General features: G+C 33.0%; 1 long non-coding RNA gene across 5 annotated transcripts in view; it reads right to left on the bottom strand.

Moving 5' to 3' along the window:
• The window catches only part of LOC102163618 (uncharacterized), a 501,092-nt gene that overhangs the window by 382,833 nt on the left and 92,311 nt on the right, over positions 1-25,948 (bottom strand). For 3 of the 5 annotated variants that reach the window (XR_014812954.1, XR_014812957.1, XR_014812958.1), the window contains 4 exons: positions 24,729-25,021; positions 22,082-22,169; positions 21,263-21,308; positions 9,624-9,761 (listed from right to left, as the gene is read on the bottom strand). This is a non-coding gene — a long non-coding RNA (uncharacterized LOC102163618). Of the gene's footprint in view, positions 1-9,623; positions 9,766-21,262; positions 21,309-22,081; positions 22,170-24,728; positions 25,022-25,948 lie in introns of those variants that run through there. The other 2 variants (XR_014812955.1, XR_014812956.1) reach the window with 2 other exon arrangements.

The following is a 25,948-nucleotide window of genomic DNA, read 5'->3' as shown; positions in this document are numbered from 1 at the left end:
ATTTTGGCCTGGGGATTTGTTTTGATAGAAAACTTTATTTACTCCAAATATATCTTATAAACTATGAAAATGAAGCAGAACTTCAAACAAGGTTAATTTCTATGCAACTCACTGATTGTTCTTTATGATTTCTTTCTTTGAACAAAAACATGATCATTCATCAGTCAAACTGGTTAGAGAGTCCTACATGCCTAATTCCTTATATCAACACATGATGCCATGCCAGAAGAGCAAAAATCTAGAGTACCTGTGACTATTTATTGATAAGAAAATGTACCCTTTGTCTTTTATTTTTATTTTATTATAATCAAATCTTTAATACACAAATTTTGATTGCTTTATAAAATCAAAGAAAATTTAAATCGTTTTAGTTAGGTGTTAACTAATGACAAGTGTATATATAAATTGAGAGTTTCCCTCAGGCCTAGAGGTGAATTGGTATTAAAATGGTAAAAATGTATTAAAATCCTCATTTTATGTATTGAAATGTTCAAAAATAGCATACCTTGATGGCATGTGATGAGAAGCAAAAAAAAAAAAAAAAAAAAAAAAGTGCTTTAGTTTCTTGTGGCTACTGTAACCAATTACCACAAACTTGGTAGCTTAAAAACAATAGAAATACATTACCTCACAGTCCTTGGAGTGCCAAATTCCACAATCAGTATCAGTGGGCCAAAACAGAGTGCACTAGAACTGCCCTCAATCTGGAGGCTCTGCAGGAGTTCTTGCTTCTTTCAACTTCTGCTGGCAATCCTTGTCTTGTGGCTGCATCATTCCAACCTTTGCCTCCATCGTCACATCATCTTCTCTTTTGTTTGTGTACATCTATATCTAGACTCTAGAACACTATACTCTTATATTATACTTAATAGTTTGGGCAGAGTATCTGCTTTTCATAGAGTAGGCTTTTTCTTAGCACAAAGAGTAGTGAATCCACAACTTTAATTTTTGTACTTTTCCTTCTTCTGTCAATACCTCAAAACAATCTCCGGAGTTGAAACATTTACTTAGCTCCACAGAATAGCCATTTTAGAGTTTGGGCAATACAAAGATGCATAGGTGCAACGGAAACAGCTGACACAGAGCATGTTGTCCATGCTCTTCACATTAAAGGAAGTTACCTTCAATGCCTTCTTTTACTAAATATGGTGTCAGCAGAGCTAGGCCTGCAGATATAATATTTGTATCTCTTTTGCTCAGGAAAGAGTTATATTTCATATACAAATTATGGTCCAATGGAACAGTTACTCCATGCTAACTTAGAGCCTCCATATTGTGGTTTATTGAATTATTACCTTCCATTTAGCAAAGGTTTTGTCATACCTTTTAAAGATGTATTAATACTAACTTACTTCAATTCCAAACCTATGACCTTGACATTTTTTAAGTAAATAATAGAATTAGATGGAGCTAGATCGACAAATGCTACAACTCTTTTTCTAGAGTTATCTTCCTGCTATATTACTTTAGGGGGGTCTGGTAAATATAAATAACTTCAAAGGTATCGATCATATTCTATTTTTTCAGCTGAGTGAAGAGCAACTTAGTATTTATTTTATTTGTATTTTCTCCCTGTTCACAGGCACTGTATACCTTATTTCCTATGTATAATACCATTTATAATTTAGTAAAATAAAGTTAATACACAGTGTAAAAAGGTGCATTAACTTGGCTTACTGCCAAGGGGAAAAGCCCAACAATTTTGATAAGCCCAACAGCATCACCTTTATTAGACATTCCTGAGGATACAGCACTCCACAGGGATTCTCAACGCTGTCAGCTCTGACAGCTTAGACACTTTTTAACAGCAGTTCCTGTCAGATTTTTCTCCATGGCTTTTTCATCTTTCCCTATGCTGATTCTTTGTTTAAACTGTTTCTTTTATGCCTATTCTCTCATTTCTTTAGGAAGAAATTCATGAAAATCAAGCTGAAGGAAAAGAGTACACAAGCATTATTAGAAATGTGTGGAAAACATCTATGTGCCTCTTAGGTAAGGGAAAAGGAAATGCTTTCATGGGCCTTTTTTTTTTTTTTTTTCTTCCTATTTAATACTGCCTCAATAATACAGATTTCTATTTATTTTAGTGGTCAGATGTTTATGAGTAGGAAAATAGTGCTAAGCTCTACCTGTTCATTTTTTGAAGTGTTAATCTTTCTAAACAAATATATTGAAAAAATTGGAAAGTTTATAAATATTATGAAAGGTTGAATTTAGTTTAAAAGCTGTCAAAGATTTTAAATGGTATCTCTCTTTTTCATAGTGTGTGGTAATGCTTACTCAGAATGTTATTTTTGATAATATTTTGAGGTTAAGAAGCACACAGAGTAATTATTATTCAAGAAATAATGTCACTATTTGCAAAAAGAGGTGAACTCTTTTGAGAAAGATGTATCAGTGGCAAAAAGAGGGCTAGAGAAAATTTTATAGAAAAGATTCCCTTCTAAGGGAGAGGAGGAACTCAGATATGCCATAACATTTTAAACAACCTAAAAACTAATTTGATATTAAAGTCAACAAAACTTAAAATTTCTCTTTTGGCTTTTTGATATATATTCTACTATCGGTGTTTTTAAGTCTTTTATTTTTTTGTCTGCCCTAAAATAAATTTTTGGGCAGTTTTATGTTTGTTGGAAGTTGTATCAGATTGAGATTTAGCATAAAATGACAATTTTTTTTTTTTTTCCCATCCATGGCACATGGAAGTTCCTGGGTCAGGGAATGAATCCAGACCACAGCAGAGACAACCACAGCAGTGACAATGCCAAGTCCTTAACCACTAGGCCAACAGGGAACTTCAAAATGACAAATTCTAATTAAGAGAATAAGCTTGGATGATCAATTACATAATTTAAAGATTATGGGATATGGACTAGCCTTTCTGGATTAGATCCTACTACCTCTAACTTGCCAACTTACTAGGGATGAAGAAATAGAAAATATGGAAATTGTCCCTCATTTCCTTCAGAGGTTAAATGATGATGATGATGATGATATCCTGTAACTGGAACAGTTATGTCAAGAGTCAATGAAATAACATATTTTATTTATTACCAATATAGAAATTCCTTATGAATAAGTTATAAAAAATATTAGGTTAAGGATTAGAATTTACATAGAATTGAGTAGAAATTTCCTAAAATGTTGATCATTAATTTTCACTAGTGGAACACAATATAATGGGTAATTTTTTATTAGCACACATGTGTTGTTGAGCATTAATATAACCTACAAAGAAATAAAAATTGGATCTCCAGGAGTAAAAAAATCTTATTATCTTTATGTAGTAAGTACAAATATATATGTAATACAAAAGCAAATGCACAGTATACTCTTTGCTTTAAAATTTGATGATATTATATTAAAAAAATATCTTAAGGAGTTCCCATAATGGCTCAGTGGAAATGAATCTGACTAGTATCCATGAGGCCTCGCTCAGTGGATTATGGATCTGGTGTTGTCCTGAGCTGTGGTGAAGGTCACAGACGCTGCTTGGATCTGATGTTGCTGAGGTTGTGGTACAGTCCAGTGGCTACAGCTCTGATTTGACCAATAGTGTGGGACATATTAAAGGCAAAACTTCTATTTTCATTAATTATTCAACATAAATAATATACTACCAAATAAATGGGTCTCCGTAGTTCTACACATTTTGCAAACAGAAGTGGATTGGCTATTTTTTTCTATCTTTTCAATAATATATAGATAGTGGACAGCCTTAGAATGGAGTGTCTCCTTTCTAAGCAATGGACCAACATACTTGCTTCAAGTCCCTCTCCTGTACTCTAGCCAACTCTGTGTGCATGTGTCGCTTGGCAATTTTGGTTTCATTCTGTGGATACTGGGGCATAGAAAAGGGTATCTTTTAAAAAACTGCTGATTCCATAGCTACTTCTATTGTTTTAACTAAGAAAACCCCTTTTTCCTTGACACAGATGTCTCAGGTCTTCTGCCAGAATCCATGATTCTGGGACGGACCAACTCATTAGCTTCTATGCCAAGTAAAATCTTAGAGATTTTATTTATTAACAGTGTAAGACTTTAATTCTAGAAATTTGCTTTCAATTTGCCTATAGTGTGATAGGATTTTCTTTCTTACATGTAAACAATTTATTTTGTCAATATAGATCTTAGCATGATACTGGTTTTCTGCTGCATTAGACATAAGAAGAATTGATAGTTTAATCATTACCTATATGTGTCACAGAGCAATATTTTCAACATTTTAATTTCCTCATATCTAAAAGATATTTTTGAACCAGTCTATAAGTTCTATGCAGGATATTTGTGCCATTAACATTGTTTAAAACTGCTGTAAATTGTTTTATTGGCGTTCCTGTCGTGGCTCAGTGCAAACGAATCTGACTAGCATCCATGAGGATGCAGGTTTGATCCCTGTCTTCACTCAGTGGGTTAAAGGATCTATCATTGTAGATGTGGCTTGGATCTGGTATTGCTGTGGCTGTGGTGTAGGCCAGACACTACAGCTCTGATTCGACCCCTAGCCTGGGCATCTCCATCTGCTGCAGGTGCAGCCCTAAAAAGGCAAATAAAAAATGAATTTTTATTGTCTATTGTTTTATAATACATTATCTAGATATAACAACATGCTTTAAAAGTATATTGTTTTTCTAACTCATCATGTATTTCATCACAAAAAATGATTGTTCTAGTAAGCTGAAAAGCTGAAATAATGATCCTAGTAGTCTAATAATAATTTTTCTTATATATGATTCAAATTACTCACAGGAATGGAAATATTTTCCTTCTCCCGCAACTTTGGAGAATTATACTTCAAGCTTACTGTCCCATCAGCTTTCTCTAGCTGCCTAATTGATAATCGCCAAACTTAGATTTCTTGTGTCAAGAAAAATTTTGTTTTATTGCTATAGGATTTTCTGCTGCAATGATCCTGCTTGTCTACACTTGTGTCAAATTCTGTAATAGTTATTCCCATGACAGGGTTCATAGGGGCTTTTCTATTAAGTTGAATTCAGAAGTCAAGCTTCCCCTAAGGATTACTGAATGCCAAGCTGACAAAATACCAGAGAGATTTTCTCTATCTTTTTTTTTTTTTTTTTTTTTTTTTGTCATAGAATTCTTTTACTCTGCTTCTATTTTCACTTTTTTTAAAACTGAGCCAAAAAAAATACAATTTAAAATTGATATACAACTTATAACTGCATAAGTTTAAAAAAAAAAAAGCTAATGAATCTGTTAGATTAAAATAGGAGGATTCCAAATAGACAATGTATGGAAGAGGTAATAATGGGTGAATATCACATTTCCAATAGTTACTATGTTCTTCTATTTTGTTATTCTAATGTAAAACATCAGTTTAAAATCCTTCCTTTCAAATAAGCATTTAGAAATAAATTGCAAATTAATCACTACACTTACTGATATCTGTCCATAGAATGTTCTGAGGTTGTGATTTTCAATGAGAGATCTGTATTCAATTCAGCTCATATATAGTATGAATCCTGTGTTTTCTCAGAAGATACCTTTGATCTTTCATCATGGTCAGGACTGCATTTTTTCACTTCAGTTTCCTGTTATAATCTCACCTTGTATTTCTTTTTGCCTCCTTTACCATGTCTCCAAGACCAAATGGGGCTTTATACTCTTTCCAATCCCTTACCTGTGCCACTTTTCTGTCATAACTTCTGCTTGGAGTGGGGGGGTATGGGGTGGTGTAGGTGAAATATTTTATACCATAATTCTTACTTGTCTAGAAACAATGGGTGCATATGAAGTGTGAAAGGGGATGCTTTAGGTTTTCTCTCCTAGTGTATTTAATTGTGGGAATTTCTTAAGAAAATCTCCACTGGCAATATCTTCAGGCAGATACCTGGAAAATGTTGCTTATGGAGAGCGGTGCATAACCCCTCCCATTTTCTCAAAAGAAATATATAGTGAAGGAAGTGAGATCCAAAGTAGAAAGTGAGGGAGTTCCCATCGTGGCGCAGTGGTTAACAAATCCGACTAGGAACCATGAGGTTGCGGGTTCGATCCCTGCCCTTGCTCAGTGGGTTAAGGATCTGGCGTTGCCATGAGCTGTGGTGTACGTCACAGATGTGGCTGGGATCCCGCGTTGCAGTGGCTCTGGTGTAGGCTGGCAGCTACAGCTCTGATTAGACCCCTAGCCTAGGAACCTCCCATATGCTGCGGGAGCGGCCCAAGAAAAGGCAAAAAAAAAGACAAAAAATAAATAAAAATTAAAAAAACAACAAACAAACAAAAAAACAAAAAACAAAGTAGAAAGTGAGACCTTTATTCTCTGTGATTCAGTAGTAGAAGAAACCAAAGCATATTTTTATGTCTTTCTTTCCACACTAAAAGCCTGGGATTTCTATTTGAAAAATGGTAGAGAGCATTGCAGTGTGTACCTAATCCTACAGTCACTGATTCAAGAATTTTCAGAAAAGAAAATGGGTGAAAGAATGAGGGATTTTCATTCAAAATTGATCACAAATGTTTTAGAGAAGAAATGCAGGCAGATTTTTCAGATTCAAGAGTAGGGATTCTCAAACATGTATTAACTTGTATTAACAGTAAGAAAAAGATATTATACCACAGCTCAGAATACAAACACATATAATAATATCAAAGGAGGAGTTCCCATTATGGCTCAGCAGGTTAAGGACCCAACATTGTCTCTGTAAGGATGCAGTTTGATCTCTGGCCTTGCTCAGTGGGTTAAGGATCCAGATTGCCACAAATGGCTGTGTAGGTTGTAGATATGGCCCAGATCCCCTTTTGCTATAGCAAAGGCCAGGAGCTCCTATTTGACACCTGTCCTGGGAATATCCAGGAGTGGCCATAAAAGGAAATTTTTTTTAAAAAATCAAAGAAAACAAATTACAAACTAAAACTAAATCTATTTTGCATTCTTGAATTTTTTTTTTTTTTTGGTCTTTTTAGGGCCACACCTGTGGCATATGGAAGTTCCCAGGATAGGGGTTGAATCAGAGCTTCAGCTGCCAGCAATGCCAGATCCTTAACCCACTGAGAGAGGCCAGGGATCGAAACTGCATCCTCATGTACACTAGTCAGGTTCATTACTGCTGAGCCATGATAGGAACTCCACATTCTTGAAATTTCTGTTCACTTTACATCTATATGGTGACCAACTAAAGTGATTTTATATCCTGTGGATGGGAAATTATAATTTGAAAAATCTGCTTTAGTAAAAACTGGGAAGGATGGGGAGTGGAGATAAGATGCCAGACGACAGTGTTATTTCAAGGATATTTTACGTAATACTTTTTTTTTTTTTTTTTGTCTTTTTGCCTTTTCTAGGGCTGCTCCTGCGTCATATGGAGGTTCCCGGGCTAGGGGTCCAATCGGAGCTGTAGCTGCCTGCCTATACCAGAGCCATAGCAGTGTGGGATCCGAGCCGTGTCTGCAACCTATACCACAGCTCAGGGCAATGCCAGATCCTTAACCCACTGAGCAAAGCCAGGAATCGAACCCACAACCTCATGGTTCCTAGTCAGATTCGTTAACCACTGTGCCACACCAGGAACTCCTAGGTAATAGTTTTTATCTTTTATTAATGTGTAATAATATTTATAAAGTTTTAATTTCCTTTTTCATACACAAACCATATTTTAAAAATTCTTATACTTTAAAAATATATTAAAAAAATTTTAATATATAAAATTAATCTATTTGCTTTTTACATATAAAATATCTTAAATTTCTCATAGCGAAGTCTCAATAATAACTGGATAATCATTGTTATATCCAGTATAAAATTATTATTTTGTTATATCCAGTATATCCAGTATAAAATTATTATTTTGTAAAAAGGATATTTTAGTTCATATCAAGAGATAATTTATATTTTTTAAACAAAATTTAAATATTGGAAAAATTTCCTTATGATTAATATACAATTAGAAATAAAACCCTACACCTTTATTTATGAAGAATTTTATTACTTTTGAAATGAATGATTAACTTACTAAGTTACGTTTGCCTTTATTTCATTTTTCTATATTGTTCTCCAAGGGTACCAATTTAGACTTAATGCACATTAGCACTTTAAAACAAAGACACAAAAAAACTTTCTACTCATTCTCAGGATTTTATCCCCAGATGGAACTTCTACTTTTTGATAAGTATTTTTGAAAAGTAACCATCTGAATGAAACACTAAACATTTTCTAATCCCTTTCCATAAAACTGAATCAAGTCATAGAAGATAATACAGGCCTGGTTGTATTATCCTTGACAGAATATCATCAAAATAAATCACTAACAGTTTATGGAGGGCAATAGGGAATGGGAAATGGGTTAAAAAAGGAAATAATCACAAAGTTAAATAAATTTAGAGATAAAAGCTAAATTTTACACTTATATTTAATAAACTTCATCAGAGGAAAGCCACTTCTGTTTACTTATAGTGTATAGTATAATGCCTTGAATAAATAGCTATTTAATAAATGAATCAATTAAATTGTGAGATGATGCCTAGTTAATATTTTCAAAACCTCATTTTACCCACTTATTAAGTATCTACTTGGAGTAAGCAATTACTTTGGGATAAGAAGTTGTGTCCTCAGCTATTGTAGCAGTGGAAAAGCAGTAAGTAGCGAAGGGAAGAGCAGGGGATGTGGAAAGGATAGAAAGGAAAGAGAAACTAAAAACCAAACGTTTTTACAATGCACAACATGAATGAAGAAAAATTTTTCTCAGAATGCCTCTTTATTGCATTTCCTTAGAGTACCATCTACTTTCACATTGTTTATTTGCATCCTTTTAATGTTTTATTATCAGAGAATTTATGCTCTTTTAAAAACATTTTGAATTTGTTGATCAGAATGTCTTCCTCCCCATTGCCCATTAGATGGACCACCACTCACATCGAATTTAATATCTACTAATACTTGGTAGCTGTGAACATATCCCTCAGATTTCTCATCGGCACATAGAATTTTTTTGAGACAGAAGTTACTTAGCAAATAGATGACTTAGTGCAGTGTGAGCACTGCCATAAAATAAGCACCCTGTAACTGCTAGCTGCTTTTATAAAACTTACAATTAAAGAAACTTTTTTATGCGTTCCCATCATGGCCCTATGGTTAATGAACATGACTAGCTTCCATGAGGACATGGTTTTGATCCCTGGCCTCATTCAGTAGGTTAAGGATCTGAGGTTGTGGTGAGCTGTGGTGTAGGTCACAGACTTGGCTTGGATCCTGCATTGCTGTGGTTGAGGTGTAGGCCGGTGGCTAAAGCTCCAACTGGACCCCTATCCTGGGAACCTCCATATGCCATGGGTATGGCCCTAAAAAGAGAAACAAAAAGAAAGAAAAACTTTTTTAAAGAACATAGAATAAATACTGGGTCTCTAGTCTTAGGACTACCTTTCCTAGCCCTGTGACTTTTCACCAAGGTATTTAAACTACTAATTTCTTGATTTCACTATCAGTCAAATATGGCTAATAGACTGCACCCAATTTGCCTTGGATTCATCTGATGAAAATTCAAGTAAACTTTCTATACTTTTAATATTACCATATCATGGTAGGATATAGAGAAACACAAACCACCTTCTGAAGTCCCACAGAGCAAAGATAAAGTACAATTTTTTGTGACATACTTGGGGGCACATACCAGAAAGAAGAGCAGTTGACTTCGTTTATTAACAGATTCTGATCAATTGCATCTTCCTGACAGTTGATTTCAGTTTTCCCATCATTTCTGTGCCTCCTTCAGTATCAGGATTCATTGACTGAGTGGAATCACAGCTCTCTGCCTCATGGAATTTTGGATAGAAATTTGATTCAGTGTTAGCAATGCTTTCATTCCCTTATGCAATCTATATTTCAAAGAAAAGTAATTGACAGATTTTTCGGTATATTCAACAATGTCATATTTCAGTGTAAAGGAATTGAAGTTCTATGTCATGTATGAGCTTTCTTTTAATTTTTCACATTATTTTTATTTTAAGGTGGAACCTGTATTCTATTCAAAGATGAAAATCTCTCATCTCTGTGTTGGATATATGCTTTCATTTATATATTTTAGTTTTTTATGAATAAAAAACATCAGTAAATTTATTAAATATGCATTTTTAGCCTGATTTTGCTAAATATATATAATTACCTATGGCAATATTCTTGAGATATTAGCAAATGTTCTGGAAATTTCAATTAAAATAATATTTTCCTGAAGTAAAGAGACATCTCAATGAAAAGATAAAATAAGACTATTTCATTACCAAAACTATTGTTAATTATATTTATCACTTTAAAAATAGTATTTTTATAGCAGTTTTGGATAACAAATTTAAGAGGAAGGTATAGATATTTCCCATATACACACTGCCCAAACACACGCATAGTTTTTCTCATTATCAATGACCAGAATGGCATATTTATTATAACTGATGAACCTACAATGACACATCATAATTACTCAAAGTCCACAGTTTACCTTAGGAGTCACTCTTGGGACTGTGTATTACTTATCATTTTTTTAAGCCAACAGTACTTTGAAAATTCAATTGTGCTTTTGCTGCTGTATTTTATATACTTCATAGTTCTACTTTTGACTTTTATATTTGAGGATAAAGAAGCAGGCAATGCTTACAACAGTCCTCAATAATATTAAATTCTGTTGGTGTCTATGACACAGACACATTATAATTAATTTAACTTCCACTGTAACTTTTACTTGGTTGTAGGTCCAGTTTACAACCTGAAGCTTGCCAGAAAGATGACATACACTTGCAAGCCCTGAAACTGACTGAATAGAAGTTTTTAAAATCTAAAAATAAGTATGCCATGGCCTTCTCCCTCACCATTTCACATTGCAAAAGTTGTTTACAGCATAATTCATTATGTTTATCATATTTAATGTTTCAAACTATAATCTTAGGAAGTCTCAGTGCTATAGATGTGAGATTCCTTTTAAATACATATATATGTGTATATATATACATGTATATATATTTAATATATTTAAAATGTTTAATATGTACTTTGGTATTTTGAGTTAATTGATTAATTGAGAGTGGCAGTAGTAGAAAAGACAAAATTAATAAAATTACTTAGCAAGGCAGGCAAGTGAGTGCTCACAATGTTAAGTATTAGGAATTGTAATAGGAGTGATACCAATGTTTACCAAAGATAAAAACCACTTTCACCTTCACATGTAGAGGTATACTACTTCATTTAGTAATAATTATTTCATTAACAATAACAAAAATAAACTCATATGTTAATAAAAATTACTAGATATTTTCTGATCATTAGCTATATTTTCCCAAATAGTTCAGTGACAGTGCGATACCTTTGTGTCCTACTTGTACCTTTTGGGGAATACTTGTAATGGCTGGCTGATTAGGAGACAACTAAATTCTTACGTCTGGTTCCACATTCAAACTATTGTGATATAAGACACCATATACCAATTATTTTTTCTCAGGATACATTACTGGAACATGATGGAAGTTATTGTTATACTGTTTTAAACTGAAAATATTCCATAATGTATAATTAATTCAAATTGTATTTTGAAAAATTTTAAAAATGTTACATAGTTTCTACAAATTTCTACTTATATCCATGAGAGAATCTAAGTGAAAAAGGCATATATCTCTATTTTGCTTAATAGTTTTTTGATCTTGATGAACCACTGAAAGGGTCTCAAGGACCCCTAAGAGGCCACCCAGACAAGACTTTGATAACCACAGTATAGTTATAATCATGTTTAAGGTATATTTACCTACTCACAAGTCTGATCAATCACACAAATTGATCAAATTATTTTTAAAACTCTTGGAAAACTCAAAATAAATGCTAATATTGAATTATGGGAGAAATCAAATTGAATAGAACACTATAAAGAATTGGTATGATTATGATAACCAAAACTGATATAGAAATTGAAGAGAAAAATGAACAGTAGAAGACAAACAACTTTCATGGTTCACAAACTTACACACTTTAATCCACTAGGGAGCTTGTAAATGTACCTACACACAGGTCCAACTCAGGTCCATAAAGAAAAATCACTGTGGGGAGGGCTTCTTCCATATGTTTAAAAATTAAGCCCAAGCAAACATCTAATATTCAGTTATAGTTAAGAATTTTTGGAGTAATAACACAGAACTATTCTGTGCTAACAGTGAAAGTGGAAACATTTAACACAGGAAATATAATACAACTATGTGCAGAGTGCTGCATAAAGAATATGATTCTTACAGAAAATCTTTCATTAAATATGATTTATCTTTTATCCTGAAAAAGTTGTAGCATACTGTTTTAGCTTTTCTCTGATGCCGGTTAGTCACAGATTTTTCATAAATGTATTTTCTTAGTAGCAATCAACTATATGTTTGATCAATATTTTGAATCTACTGAGAACTATATTGTAATTTTTTGCCTTATAATACATGGACATATGTCTAAAATGTGTTAATCACATATATTAAAATGGACTCTATTAAACTGAAAAAGCATATCTTGCACCAAATCACACTAGGACACTTACAAATAATTCTCAGATAGTGTTTTATTGAACAGTTCTTTAATTCATTATGGGGACTTGCTGTATAGCACAGGGATCTCTATCCAATATTCTTTGAGAATCTGTATGGGAAAAGAATCTAAAAAAGAATGTATGTGCATGTATAACTGAAACTCCTTGTTGTATAGCAGAAATTACAACATTGTAAAACAATTATATTTCAATAAAACTTTAAGAAATAAAAAAAAATATTGTAGAGAAAAAAGTTACTCTTTTCTATCCTCTTTTAATTACTAAGTCATGAGGATAAAGAATGGTTTACCTATTTTCTGATGTGTCACAATATCTAAGTACTACTAGCAATATTTAATGTATTCTAGCACATGCACCAACTTACATGCCTAACATTATTTTTTCCTTCATTCGAAAATGTAAATTCCAAAAACAAAGGGGTCCTTGTTTTGTTTCACTAATGTATTCCAAATACATAAAACAGGGCCAGTACATGGTAGGTTTTCAAATAGTATTAACCAATGTGTGAACAGGTGAATATAATATAGCAGTTGACTTACATTTCCTTCTCTATCGAAAATCTCATTCCTATAAGGTGCAGAATCTGTCCAAAGAACTGATCACTTTATTACAATACACTGACTTTAAAAATATTATTTTATTTTAAATATCACGACATTTTAAATTTTCTTATGTGTTGTATAAATAGGAAACATTTTATTACTCAAATAAAAATGGCATGGCATATATCACCATTAGCATAGACCTCAATGCTCATGATGGACTGGCAGACTTCAAGATATACTTTTTATGAGTATTAAAGTTATAATCTCTATTGGCAAAGATCCATTCCTCCACAAATCTTTCTTTATATACCAAAGATTTGAGAAAAGTGAAGAAATTATTGGGAAATATACACAAGGAGGAGTTTTTAGTTCCTATTGAGCTATCATTTTCTTTTCTTTCCTTTTTTTGATATTCATAACAAATTAAGGTATGATTCATGAATAAGCAAAAAAATACCCCAATAGAAATTTGAGCCTTTTTTAGGAGTCAGCATATTCCTATGGCTTTTAAAAACCTGAGATATTACAATATCAAATATGAAAAATGTATGACTCTAGGATTAATGGTATATTCATAATTGCTTTTTATTCAGAAAAGTATAAAAATATTTTAAGCAATTAAATGTCTCACTTAAATTAAATGCCAGAGACAGCTAATATGGCCCCTCAAATCTTTGTTTTTCATATAGTATTAAATACTGACTTTTAAATGCACAATTTCCTGAGACTTATGTTCTATGTATATTTTAAATGTCTCCTTTTTGAATAAGGCTGGTACTGAATTCTAACCTAGGTACTATAGCTGGCAGTGGTACTGAAGAAAAACACTTAAATTATTTGTCATTTACATATATAAAATGTTTTTTCTTTTTAGGGAATGACCTATTTTTAGCTAATTTATAGAAATAAGATTAATTCTCTGGGGGTAAGAAACAAAACACAATTTCATAAACAAGAACAAAAAACAAAACTGCTTAAATTGGTTAAGAAAACTGAGTAAAACTACCCTTAAAGACTAAAAACTGCTTAAAGTGGTTAAGAAAACTGAGTAAAACTACCCTTAAAGACTAACTCTTAATAAATACTGATTATGAGTTTGAATGAAGCATCTAATGGATTTATGTTTTAAACATGTTGTATTGCAGCTGCACCACAGAAGCAGAAACCTCCTAGTGCAGGTGGCCCCGCTAATATTTACTTGGGCTCCAAGAGAAACAAGAATGTTTTAATTAAATGTTTTCCTTCTTATGGTTGCAAGATTACATTTTAAAAGTTTTCAGATATGCAGTATATTTCCCTTATTTGGGCTGACAACTGTCCACTAAATCCAGCTACTTCAAACACTCATGTTAGCATATCTGCTTAATCCAAAAGAGATAACCTACAAAATGTGACCCCCACAAAGGCAGTGGTTTACTCACATAAGAAAGTCTATATTTACCAAAACTGCAGTTCTCATGGGATCAAAATGAATAGGCTAGGGTATGTTTTCACACAGAAAAACCTCAAAAATGAAAATGCTTTCAGAGTTAACTTGCTTTTTTTGTGTAAGAATGTTTTAAAGGTTCCTATTTTGATGGGAATTTGTGAAAGTGAAATCTCCATTTCATGATTTTATATATTCAATTATATTATTTTGTAATGTATTTTTTCTGTAATATGTTGGTGCTGAATTTGCAAAATGTTGAAGAATATATAGTGCTCCAAATTATATTGTTAGAATGGAGTCAGTGTAATATATATGTATATATCCAGATGAAATTATATGCAAATATGTTACACTGAATGTGGTATCATATTATATACCATATTTACTATATTTATGTGGTATATTTTATCACATGGTATGGTATTAAAATAAAAAAATCACAATGAAAATGTTAAATGTTAACCATTTTGACTACAGAAAAAAATTAAAACTTTCTTCTAGCCATACGACAAAATGTGTCAAAGTGAAAAAAAAATACAATAAACCAAAGAAGTGTAATAGTCTTAACATATAAAATACTTATTCAAACTGATGAGCAATTCACTAGGACTTTACTAGGAAAATAGGTAAAATTTTAAAATGCTAATAGACTATTTTTAAGCTATTGATTTTGAAACAAAATCACAGAGTTTAATAATTCTGATAAGAAAAAAAGAGAACATTTCAGTATGTTTTATTTATGCTGAATGGAAATTACCGGAGCATAAATTTGAGAAAGAACTTTGGTGGTATAAATCAAAGGCCATGAAAATATGCAAAATATCTCTTCTAGTGATTCCATTCTCAGCACTATATATAGAGTAGATATAAAATGTGCATTAAACTATTTTATTGTATATTGGTGTGCATTATTCATTATGGCAAAAACACAGACTTATAATTCTTTTAAGTGAGTTATTTTGTCCTTGGTACTCTCTAAGTGATTTAAATGTATTAGCTCATTTAATGCTAACAACTCTTTGAGATACCTACTTCTATTTCAAATCTGAGAAAGCTGAATTGCACAGAGTTTAATTTACTTGAACTGAAAGTTCTAAGACATGAAGTCTAGCTATCCTTATGAAGTGATCCAGACTCCCAACAATTATACAAGGCTGCTTCTCAGTTAGGGGAAGTTGATATATCAAAATATTAAAACTGCTATTACTGGAATGAAACATACAGCATGGTGACTATTGTTCATAATACAGTATTGCATATTTGAAAGTTGATAAGAGAGTAAATCCTAAAAGTTCTCATCACAAGAAAAGAATTGTAACTATGTATGGTGACAGATGATAACTAGACTTATTGTAGTGATCAATTCAAAGTGTATACAAATATCAAATCATTATGTTATACAACTGAAACTAATATCATATTATATGTCAATTATACCTCAATTTTTAAAATCCTACGTAAGAATAGTATATATAAAACACTTAGCTCTAAGTCTGGCAAAAAATAGGCTATCATTAATACCAGTTATTTGTATCATCATTATAATTATTGCTACGTCATGAAAATGTTTTCCAAAAATATTTGTTATAATTAGAAAGCTTCTGAAAATATTATTAAGATCAAGATATAGAATTGTGTGTAGATGTGATTTTTTAAATCTATGTTCTACATAGTACTACACTTTCTACATTATAATTTTTTTTCAAAATTTTGAACAATAGGTGAATAGCACCTATACAACAAATAAGAGTAACGATTTTACTTATAGATTATGAAATATATGTAATTTTATGGCAGTGATATTAGTTTCCCAGTATTAATATTTTCTACTCCCTAATTAAGTTTTAAAAGTTGCCACCTATGTTATTTCCCTGAAATATATTTGCATATGTCTGTGTTTGTATATTTTTCACTACTATTGGTGCTGTTAATCAATAATTTTTTCTCTTTTTCAACAAAAATATGCTCTGGATTGGACATGACTTAATTCAGTATTCCTAGTGTTGTGATTATGTATATGTCACAATTTCTTTGGGTTCCTATTTCTGTGTCATAAAGCTGGCAAACATCTTCCTCAAAGGAATATTTTAAGAAACACTTGGTCTGATGACTCGAAATGCCTTGTCTCACACCAAGAAACATACACACATCAGATGTATACTTTTTAAACTGCTTTTTGAAACTAGTGTTACAAGACAGAGGATAAAGCTCCCATCCTTAAGACTTTCATATTCTAATGGATATTGTAATATTTTAACAGGTAAATACAACAGTTTGTTATTTTCATTAACAGAGACTGTGGCAAACTTCGGAGGAAGCACAGAAACTGGGATTAGGTCTGCTCTGATGAATGAAGGGCAATTCTATAAAGGAGGCCAACAAATGAAAAAGAGTATAGTAGAAGAGGAGTGGGGTACACAAGCAAGTGTAATTATGAACATGTCACATATAATTATGCCGTCATGAGAAATTCAGCACACACACACACACACACACACACATGCATTCATACACATGTAGTGCAAAATAATTAATGCATGTTGCCTTAATGCATACTGTCACATATTTAGAAGTGTCTTTCTATTTTTGTCATGAGGAGAGTGTTCTGAGTAAAAAGCCCATTGATTCTCCTATTGCACCTGTCTTAGCATCCTGACTCCATGTAAGTGTGTATATAGACTCAAACTGCAGTTAATTGTTGAGCACAACTTGCTCTGGTTAAGGAAATAGAGTTTGATTTCATACATATCCATAAAAGCTTGAAATGAGGTAAGAATCTCAGTGCTCCAGTTCAGGATTTCTTTACTTTTTATTGAAAACACATTTTCATTTTTGAGTCCTCTTACTTTCCTGACATACGCTAAAACTTAACTTTCATCATTCTTGACATAATGCCCTCTCCAAAGGGTATTGTGAGGAGGTAAAGGTCTGATGTAATCCTGGAGATCAAGTGTGTGTGCACACCCCATGTGGGTACAGGGGTGTGTGAGGAGGGTAGGTTGAGAGTGGGGTGAGGAGAGCTCCACAGCTCATGAGTGTTTGGTCCAAATAGTGAGTGAGACTATCCATCCACATGGTGGATGGCTCCAAAAGTTTTTTTCCTATCATATTTAGGATTCAGAAGTCTCTTTTGAATTTGCCAATGTTTAGTTTGGTTTTGACCTTTTAGTTTCTGCTGCCTCCCAAGCAGTGTTTTAGAAATCCAGGCCAGAACCATTATACACAGAGGTTTTGTTTTATTTTGTTTTTTAATAAATACATATTTTTTAAGTAAATATATATGTGTATTTGTCTTTTTGTCCCCTTTTTTTTTTTTTTTTTTTTAGGCCCGCAACCATGGCATATGCAGGTTCGCAGGCTAGGGGTCCAATCGGAGCTGTAGCCACCGGCCTATGCCAGAGCCACAGCAACACCAGATCCCATCCGCGTCTGTGACCTACACCACAGCTCACGGCAATGCGGGATCCTTAACCCATTGAGCGAGGCCAGGGATTAAACCCACAACCTCATGGTTCCTAGTCGGAGTCTTTTCTGCTGCACCACAATGGGAATTCCCAATAAATACATTTTTAAAAGCAGCTTTAGGTTTGCCACAAAACTCAGTAAATTGAGCTGAATGTAGGAAGTTCCCATATACTTTGACCTTTTCCTTCCCCACTGATTCCTCTATCCTTAATACCCTGCATTAGAGTGGTATATTTGTTTTTGTTAATGAGTCAATATTGTTACAAAACTATTAACAAAAATCCATATATTGAGGTTCACCTTTGTATTATATATTCTGTAAGTTTTCTTTTTTTTTTTTTTAATGACATGTGTCCATTACAGTATCATACAGGATACTTTCACACCTTAAATGTTCTCTATGCCTCATCTTGTTTTCTCCTCTTCCCTCCCTTGAACTTCCAGAAATCACTGATCTTTTTACTATCTCCTCAGTTTTCTCTGTGTTATATAGATGGAAAACACAGTATGTATATAGCCTTTTCAGATTAGCTTCTTTTAATTAGCAAAATGCATTAAAGATTCCTTTATGTTCTGAAAATGCTTAATGCTCCTTTTTATCACTGAATAATATTCCATTGTATGGTACTTTTGTTTATCCATTTACCTATTGAAAGATGTGTTGGCTCATTTGAAGTTTTGGCAATTATGAATAAAACTGCTATAAACGTCAGCATGTTGGGTTTCATGTGAACATGTTTTCAGTTCATTTGGGCAGATATTAACAGGCATGATTGGCCTTCTGTTTACCAAATCTTCTAAACAGTTTCAATATTTTGATAGTGCATCTGACAAGAATTTTTAAATTTAACTTGAGAAAATCAAGAGAGAAGCTTGTGCTGTGTAGCCTACTCAGTACATACCCTTACATAGCTCACTATCACACCCTTTTTGGCATACCAAAATTTTGTGAATTATACATGAATAAAAATAACATTAACATTATACATCTTTTTATTAATATTTATCATGTTAATGCATGCTCAGTTATTGTAGAGAAGTCTAAAAAATTGGTAAAGTAGGAATTTGAGAGTATGTATTAAATTTTCAGACTTTTTGATATTGTCATGATTTTCATCTTGTGATTCCAACAACTCACTTTCAGACATATTCTGCCTCTGTTATCCTCAATTCTCACATTGGTCTTTCTACTTTTTTCAAAAATTCCAATGTCCTTTGGTTGAGAATAACAAAGTCTTGTTTTGCCCAAGAAGCTCCTCTATTTTCCCTTTTACCCAATATATTCTATGAATCTTATAAACCAATGAAACACTTTCAAGCTGCTGTCAAATAAGCTTGTCAGTCTTTTCTTTGATTAGAGACATGTTTTTCAGGCTCTAATAGGCACCAACAGTACCCCTAATGAGGAGAAGGACATTTCTCTCTCAATTAATGCTAAAGTCCTTTCCATGTGCTACAAACAAGACTTCTTGATTCAAGGTTTTGTGTATTTTATTCATATCAAGTCCCTAACACAGTGGGTCTCTAGTTAGTGGCTTGGGAGGGGGTAGGCTTTGCAACATTTCTAGCATTTAGAGACATGAGATGGCTTTTCTCCTGTTCACTATGGACTGATGCTGTGGGAGAGAGTGGAATGCTTTTGAACTTACCACTCTCTGAAAGGCAACCTGTATATATTTCCCCAAACCAAAGAAACACTGAAAACTGGTAAAGAATGGAGGAGTTCTATTCTAAAAGAATGAGATCAATCTTGGGTATTGCTCTCACAGTCTAGCCAATTGTTACTTTTTATCAACCAAAGCTGACAGACTTGAATGCAAGGACATTGGAACTGTGTGCTATGAATAGACACTAAATAGTACTCCTCTCACAACCTCATAGATTAACTTTTATGCCTAAAGAATTGTTATCAAGGCTTAGTTTCAGTGTTATAAAATTTTATCTTACAATAATCCTTTCAGTCAAAAAAGATCTACCATTCCCCACTTATTTATTTTGCTTTCTGTTATATCAAATTACCTTTTTTCTAAAAATGTTTCTGCTTTGTGTCATTTATAAGATATTTTCTTATAATCTCTACATATTTTATTTTTAAGAATGTCTCACAATCTTTGTATATTAAGGGATGCTTATTTATTGTCATAATATTTTTGGTTTAATTTTTATTTTCTTGGTTTATTCTTAGAGTACATTAGTCTCTTTCCTTTTGACTTCTGTGTTTCATTAAGACCATGATTAAGAATCTTGAAATTCAGATTGTTATTTCTCTGCATAATGCAAAAATAATTCACAGGACACGTTTTTTGATAACATGTTTGTTTACAGTCATCATTCCTCAGAATTATTTTCCTTGAGCGACTAAATACTGCAAAAATCAATGGGAGGCTCATTCTGACTGGTTCAATGAAAGTGAATAATTGGATCCCCATTCTTGTTTCAGTGTAGTCAGTACAACTTAGAATTAGGGACAGAAAAGTAATCTAGTTCAATGTGTCTTTCATCCTTGGCCCTTTCTCTTTCTGAACTTGTTCTGAGGGTAATAATTCGAGTTACATAGTCCATGGGCTGAGTGAACATTTTACAATAGATTTCCCTTCTCTACACTTCTGGTATGGCTGTAAATATTGTAATAGAAATTAAAGAGCTTGGGAAGAGGAATGTCAGGAACGTCAATTCTAGGAACCTCATGGTACTGCTTCATTTCATTTTCTACATTACACACAACACATGCTGAAGTTTTTCTGTTTTTTTTTTAAAGTCAATTTTATAGAAGTTATTTTATCTTTGTAAAAATTTTAAGTTTTTACATTCTCGTGAGAACAAAGACCTATCTTATATATTAATGTCACTCTTTTATTGAAGATTTAATGAAAATTTTTCTTTACATAGATCAAAACTTTGCATGACATAAATCTGAGAGTGATGCTTCTAAGTCTCCATCCACTCATAAGAAACATACTCATTTGAAATGAATGGAGCTAGCATAGATGTAAGTGCTGTGTGAGAAAGAGGAAAAATGAATAAAAATAAATACTCTAAAAGAGAGACAATTTTGAATTCTTCTAAAATGTTTATATTTTGCCATTTTTAATCTTCAGTAAAATGATTTATGATTAAATAGTCTTAAAACACAGTGATTCATAATTAATATTCAGTCAATGACTGTAGAAGTATAAGCATACTTTTCCAAACACCTAAAGATATATTATTTATAAGTAATTTAAAAATTCAGGCATATTTTAAAGATCTGAACTTGAGAAATAAAAACAATAATTTATATTCTTGCTTATTATGATTATTATAATTACCTGAATCTGATAAAATTCTATCTTCTGTCTTCTTTTTAAGAAATAGCTTGGATAAAAGAAAATACGTAAAGTACAATTTTAGACTTACAGGTGATACAATGCAGTAGATAAGGACACAGCCTACAGAGCCACAGTACCTGGGTTTATATTTGATTTCTGTCACATATTACCTGTAGACTCTAAGTGACTTAAGGCTGTGTTCCTCAATTTTCTTAACTACAGAATGACTAATAGTACCTACCACATAGCGACAACCCTATAAAAAATAAATGTATTGATCCACGTAAAGCCCTTAAAACCATATCTGGCAGAAAGTAAGAAACAGACAAAATTTTCCTTCTTATCAATGAACACAGCCAAGATGAACCTGGAACAATTGAATGTTTCATTTGTTCCACATAATGTAGAAATGGTTTATGTCACATTGGTATAGCCAATGCAAATTCAGAGTGTGTAAACTACAGAATCAAATGGTGAGGGAAAAAAAAATGAAAAACCTGCCATACACAGCCCATTTGAAAGCCTTGTTATCTAAGTTGCTCCCCATGAGATAAACTTGAATTTTACTTTATTCTTATATTTTATTTTATTATTTTATCTTTTGTCTAAAGGAATTTGTAATTCTGTGATGAGGTGAGTATGGGGAGAAGAAATGGGAGATGGATATATATGTAAAGGAAATCTGGAAATCTGAAATATTTGATTTCCAATGAATCCTATTAGCTCATATAGAGAAAGATGTCATTTGAACTAGTACTTTGAAGAGACACAGTTGTAAGAACATTATCATAAAACAATTTTATTTTGGTCCTTGATTACCTTTTAAAACATAACCAATGGGTACTGGATTTCCTCTGCTGCTGGATGAAATCTTAGGTGCACCTCATGAATTTTCCTATCACTGAAGCTAAAACAAAACAAAACAAAAAAATAACAAACAAAATACTATAGCTACTTTGAAAACAACTATAATATTAAAATATTAAAAATTCCAAATATGAATTAAAATGGACTCTCCTCACTCAAAACAGGATGTTGTAGAGAAGAAGCTTGCTGTCCAGGAAAGTTATATGACTGGAGTTATTCTTGTTAACCAAAGAGTTTCACTCTTCCAGAGATCGTATGTAAGAAGAGAGTCAGTGAGGCAGTCAATTTCTCGTCTGGCTGATACTGTCATGAACTGGGGCCAGAACTTTTATCAGTATTTACTGAAGGAGTTACTATTGTGGCTGAGTGGTAATGAACCCAACTAGTTTCCATGAGGACACGGGTTCGATCCCTGGCCTTGCTCAGTGGGTTAAGGATCTGGCTTTGCTGCGAACTGTTGTGTAGAGAGAGCAGACATGGCTCGGATCTTAGGTTGCTGTGGCTGTGAGATAGGCCAGCAGTTGTAGCTCCCATTCAACCCCTAGCCTGGGAACTTCCACATGCCACAGGTGAAAAGAAAAAAAAGTACTTATTGGATTGGGAGAGCATTTCAATTTGTCTCTGATGGATATGCTTCCCCTTCACCAGCTATTCCACAATGCTGGTAATATTTAACCTACAATTTCCTTCATGAAGATGAGTGCATCTCCATTTGGTCCTTTCAGTGGCATGCAGAAGTACCTCAGGCCAGGGATCAAAGCCACACCACAGCAGTAACCACAACCACAGCAGTGACTACACTGGATCCTTAACACACAGAGCCACTAGGGAACTCCAGCGTGTCTCTGTTTTGATTGTCCATTCCTTACTTCCCCAGCTACTCAGAATCCAGACATACCTCTGTTTCTCCCTGCTATGATTTGTTTTCACTTAGGAAGGCTCTCTTGGAGAGGTCCTAAATCAATACTACAATTATTTGGTGTGTTTGTATTATGGCCTACATTCAATCCATGGAAAAACCTTAACAGCCCTGCTCTGACTGAAAACAGGTATTTCTAAATTATACCCCTATTTTGTTTATCTCATACCATTTTGATTATTATTCATAACTTAGATACCAGTTCGCTTTGTACTCTAAACTTCACTGTCTTTGTACTGAGTTCTTCAAGTGACCTCCTTAAGAACCTTCTCTTTTGTGAGAGGATGTATCTTGCCAGTGGGGAAGGGTAAGATTTCACAGCATCACTCTATCCAAAGAAATCCTCTTAAAAAAATCCTCTCCATGGCTCTCATTTTTTTTTTTTTATTATAGAAGTAATTCAGCATTTTTGTAAAAAAAAAAAAAATGACTAGTTGCACTCTTCATTCCTGCAGTAAGACATCCTATTAGTCACTTAAATCTGCCCTACTCAGTGTGGGAGGGGAATACCAATGGCCTGAACAACAGGCCATTGAAAGCCATCTCAAAGGCTGGCTACAGTCTTGTTCCCTTTAATTACCAAACACTGATGAACCTTGCATATGCAAAATAAACTCCCTCTCTTCCCCTACTCTGAAAAGTGTCATTCTGTGAAGATTCTAGAATCTATTATTCACATTAAATTTTATGTGTAACTCCTTAAGTATAATTCTTCTCAACCTGAAGACCTATATATCGAAAAGAAAACTTTTCTGTTTTTCTCAATACAAATACACACAGTATAACAAAGGAGACAGTCTAGGATACAACTACAGACATTCCTTTACAAAAGGAGGTGAGTGGTATGCAGTACCCAGGAATAAATATTCCTCAGTATTTTTAAAATCCTGCAAGGTCAATGTTGAATTTCCTTGAGTTTCAGTAATACACTTATCATTAAATGATTTTCCATGATTCTTGGCTCTGCCTTATGGATTTCAGAATTCTTGATTTCACCTCAAGTCATCCTCCCTATTTCTAGCAGAATAACCCTTGTTTGCACCTGAGTCATTTTCTTAGCCTACTTTCTCTCTGTAAAAGTTTGAATTTCCAAAAACCTCTTTTGAGTTTTTACTCTGTCTCTTTTGGTTAAAGCTGGCACACTTTCTGCCAATATAATTCTCTTAAAGTTTTGTCTACTCATTTCTATTGAATTGTCTGTTTTCTCATTGGTTTGTGGCAGTTTTTTATATATTCTGCATAAAAATTTGTACCAGCTTTATGTATTACAAATACATTCTTCCACCATGTGGTTTGCCTCTTTAATCTTTTCATATATGTGTGTGTTTCATGTACATATTTTAATTACTGTGATACAACATAGCACTCTTCACGGTTAGCACTTTTTAAGATTAAGTATCTTTACTCGTTGTCAGGTTAATATTCTCCTATATAATTTTCTAGAGACATTTTTTACTTAACCACTTCTGGATCTAAAATCCCCTTAAAATGGATTAGAGGTCATTAGTCTCTTTTATCACTTACACCCTCAAACTGCATATACACATGATTTCTTTCATCAAGCAGAAAAAGTAGTGGAAGGGTAGTCCTGAGGATTCTGCAGTTCAGCAAGTGCCCAGGAAGGGCTGATAGTTCACTACCTCAGTTCTCTATGAATTAACACGTTCGAGGCCCCCTTACCTGTGTGCATGGGAGTAGCCTTTCCAAGTTCATTCCCCTGTTTACAATAATGGTGTCAGTGACTCTCAGTTTTGACTCCTTTTCTTCCCCAATAGTTATGTTTCCATGAAGTTTGATGGTGAGAACTGGAGAGCTAGATTTGTGGCAGAAGTAATGGTTGTAGCAGGGATAAATTCTGTTGTCTCTTTACTAGTTCCTAAGGTAAGGGTCTTCTTAGAGCTGGGTACACATCATACACATCATCTTCTCCAGTCAGCTGTGTCTTAATTTCTACGGCGGAAGTTCTGCTTAGCCTATGGTTACAGGAGTAAAAGTGCAGTTACGTGAGTCAAAGAGGTTCTTTCTCTTACTCAAAAGCTTATCTGTTGAATATTAAATCTCAATACTACTGATAGGATACACTGAATTCTGAAATATTCTTTTATAGTATTTGTATATAAGAATAAAAAAGCAAAATCCATATTTTCAGGAATATAATGCATGGAAATTTTGAAGGAAAGTGATCAAAACCATAAAATAATATGAGTTTATTTTCAATAGCATTGTCTAGTAAATTGCAGAAACTATAGTAAAGAGATAATCTTTCAAGTGGGTGGACACATTTTTAAAAAGTCAAGGCAGGAATAACTTCTACTAGTGTAACATATTAATGTGTCAGCCCTACATGGCATGTTGAGAATTTATTCTTTATTATGTAGTGTCGTCTATTCAAAATCATTCAATGAATCTTTCAGTTATTAATTGCACATGGGATTTGTTTTTGTGCTATGATAGCTCTTCTGGAAATGATGTTATAACACAGGCTATGTGAAAATTTACAAGGTGCTAATGAGCTTTCTTCAAACACCACAAATTATTTAAGTAACTTAATGCTGTTGTTATTTTTACAGTGTCAGAGGAGTTTTCACACTAATGTGAAGCAGCCACATAATTTATTTCTCTGTTTTCAAACTTTCAAGTATAAATCGAAAACATAAGCATAAAGTCAAAGAGAATGACATTTATTTCTTTCAAATGTTTATATTAAAATGTATTTTAATCCAGAGAATTATAATACAATAATATGATTGATTTTAATCATTAATCTGAAAACTTTTATTGCAGATTTGATTTAGGGCATGTGTAATGGGATGTTAGCACATTTAAACTGAATATTTAATTTATACTGATTTTGGTTTTATTCATTGTATTAAAGTTTCATCCACATGTATTTACTAGAA

The sequence above is a fragment of the Sus scrofa genome, chromosome 8 (genome assembly GCF_054392235.1).
Source record: "Sus scrofa isolate SSC_HxYL_T2T_F1_AM1 chromosome 8, Sscrofa_HxYL_maternal_Yorkshire_Landrace_v2.0, whole genome shotgun sequence".
Lineage (NCBI taxonomy): Eukaryota > Metazoa > Chordata > Mammalia > Artiodactyla > Suidae > Sus > Sus scrofa.
The sequence above is the reverse complement of the archived record's forward strand: the minus strand, read 5'-3'. Positions and strand labels throughout refer to the sequence as shown.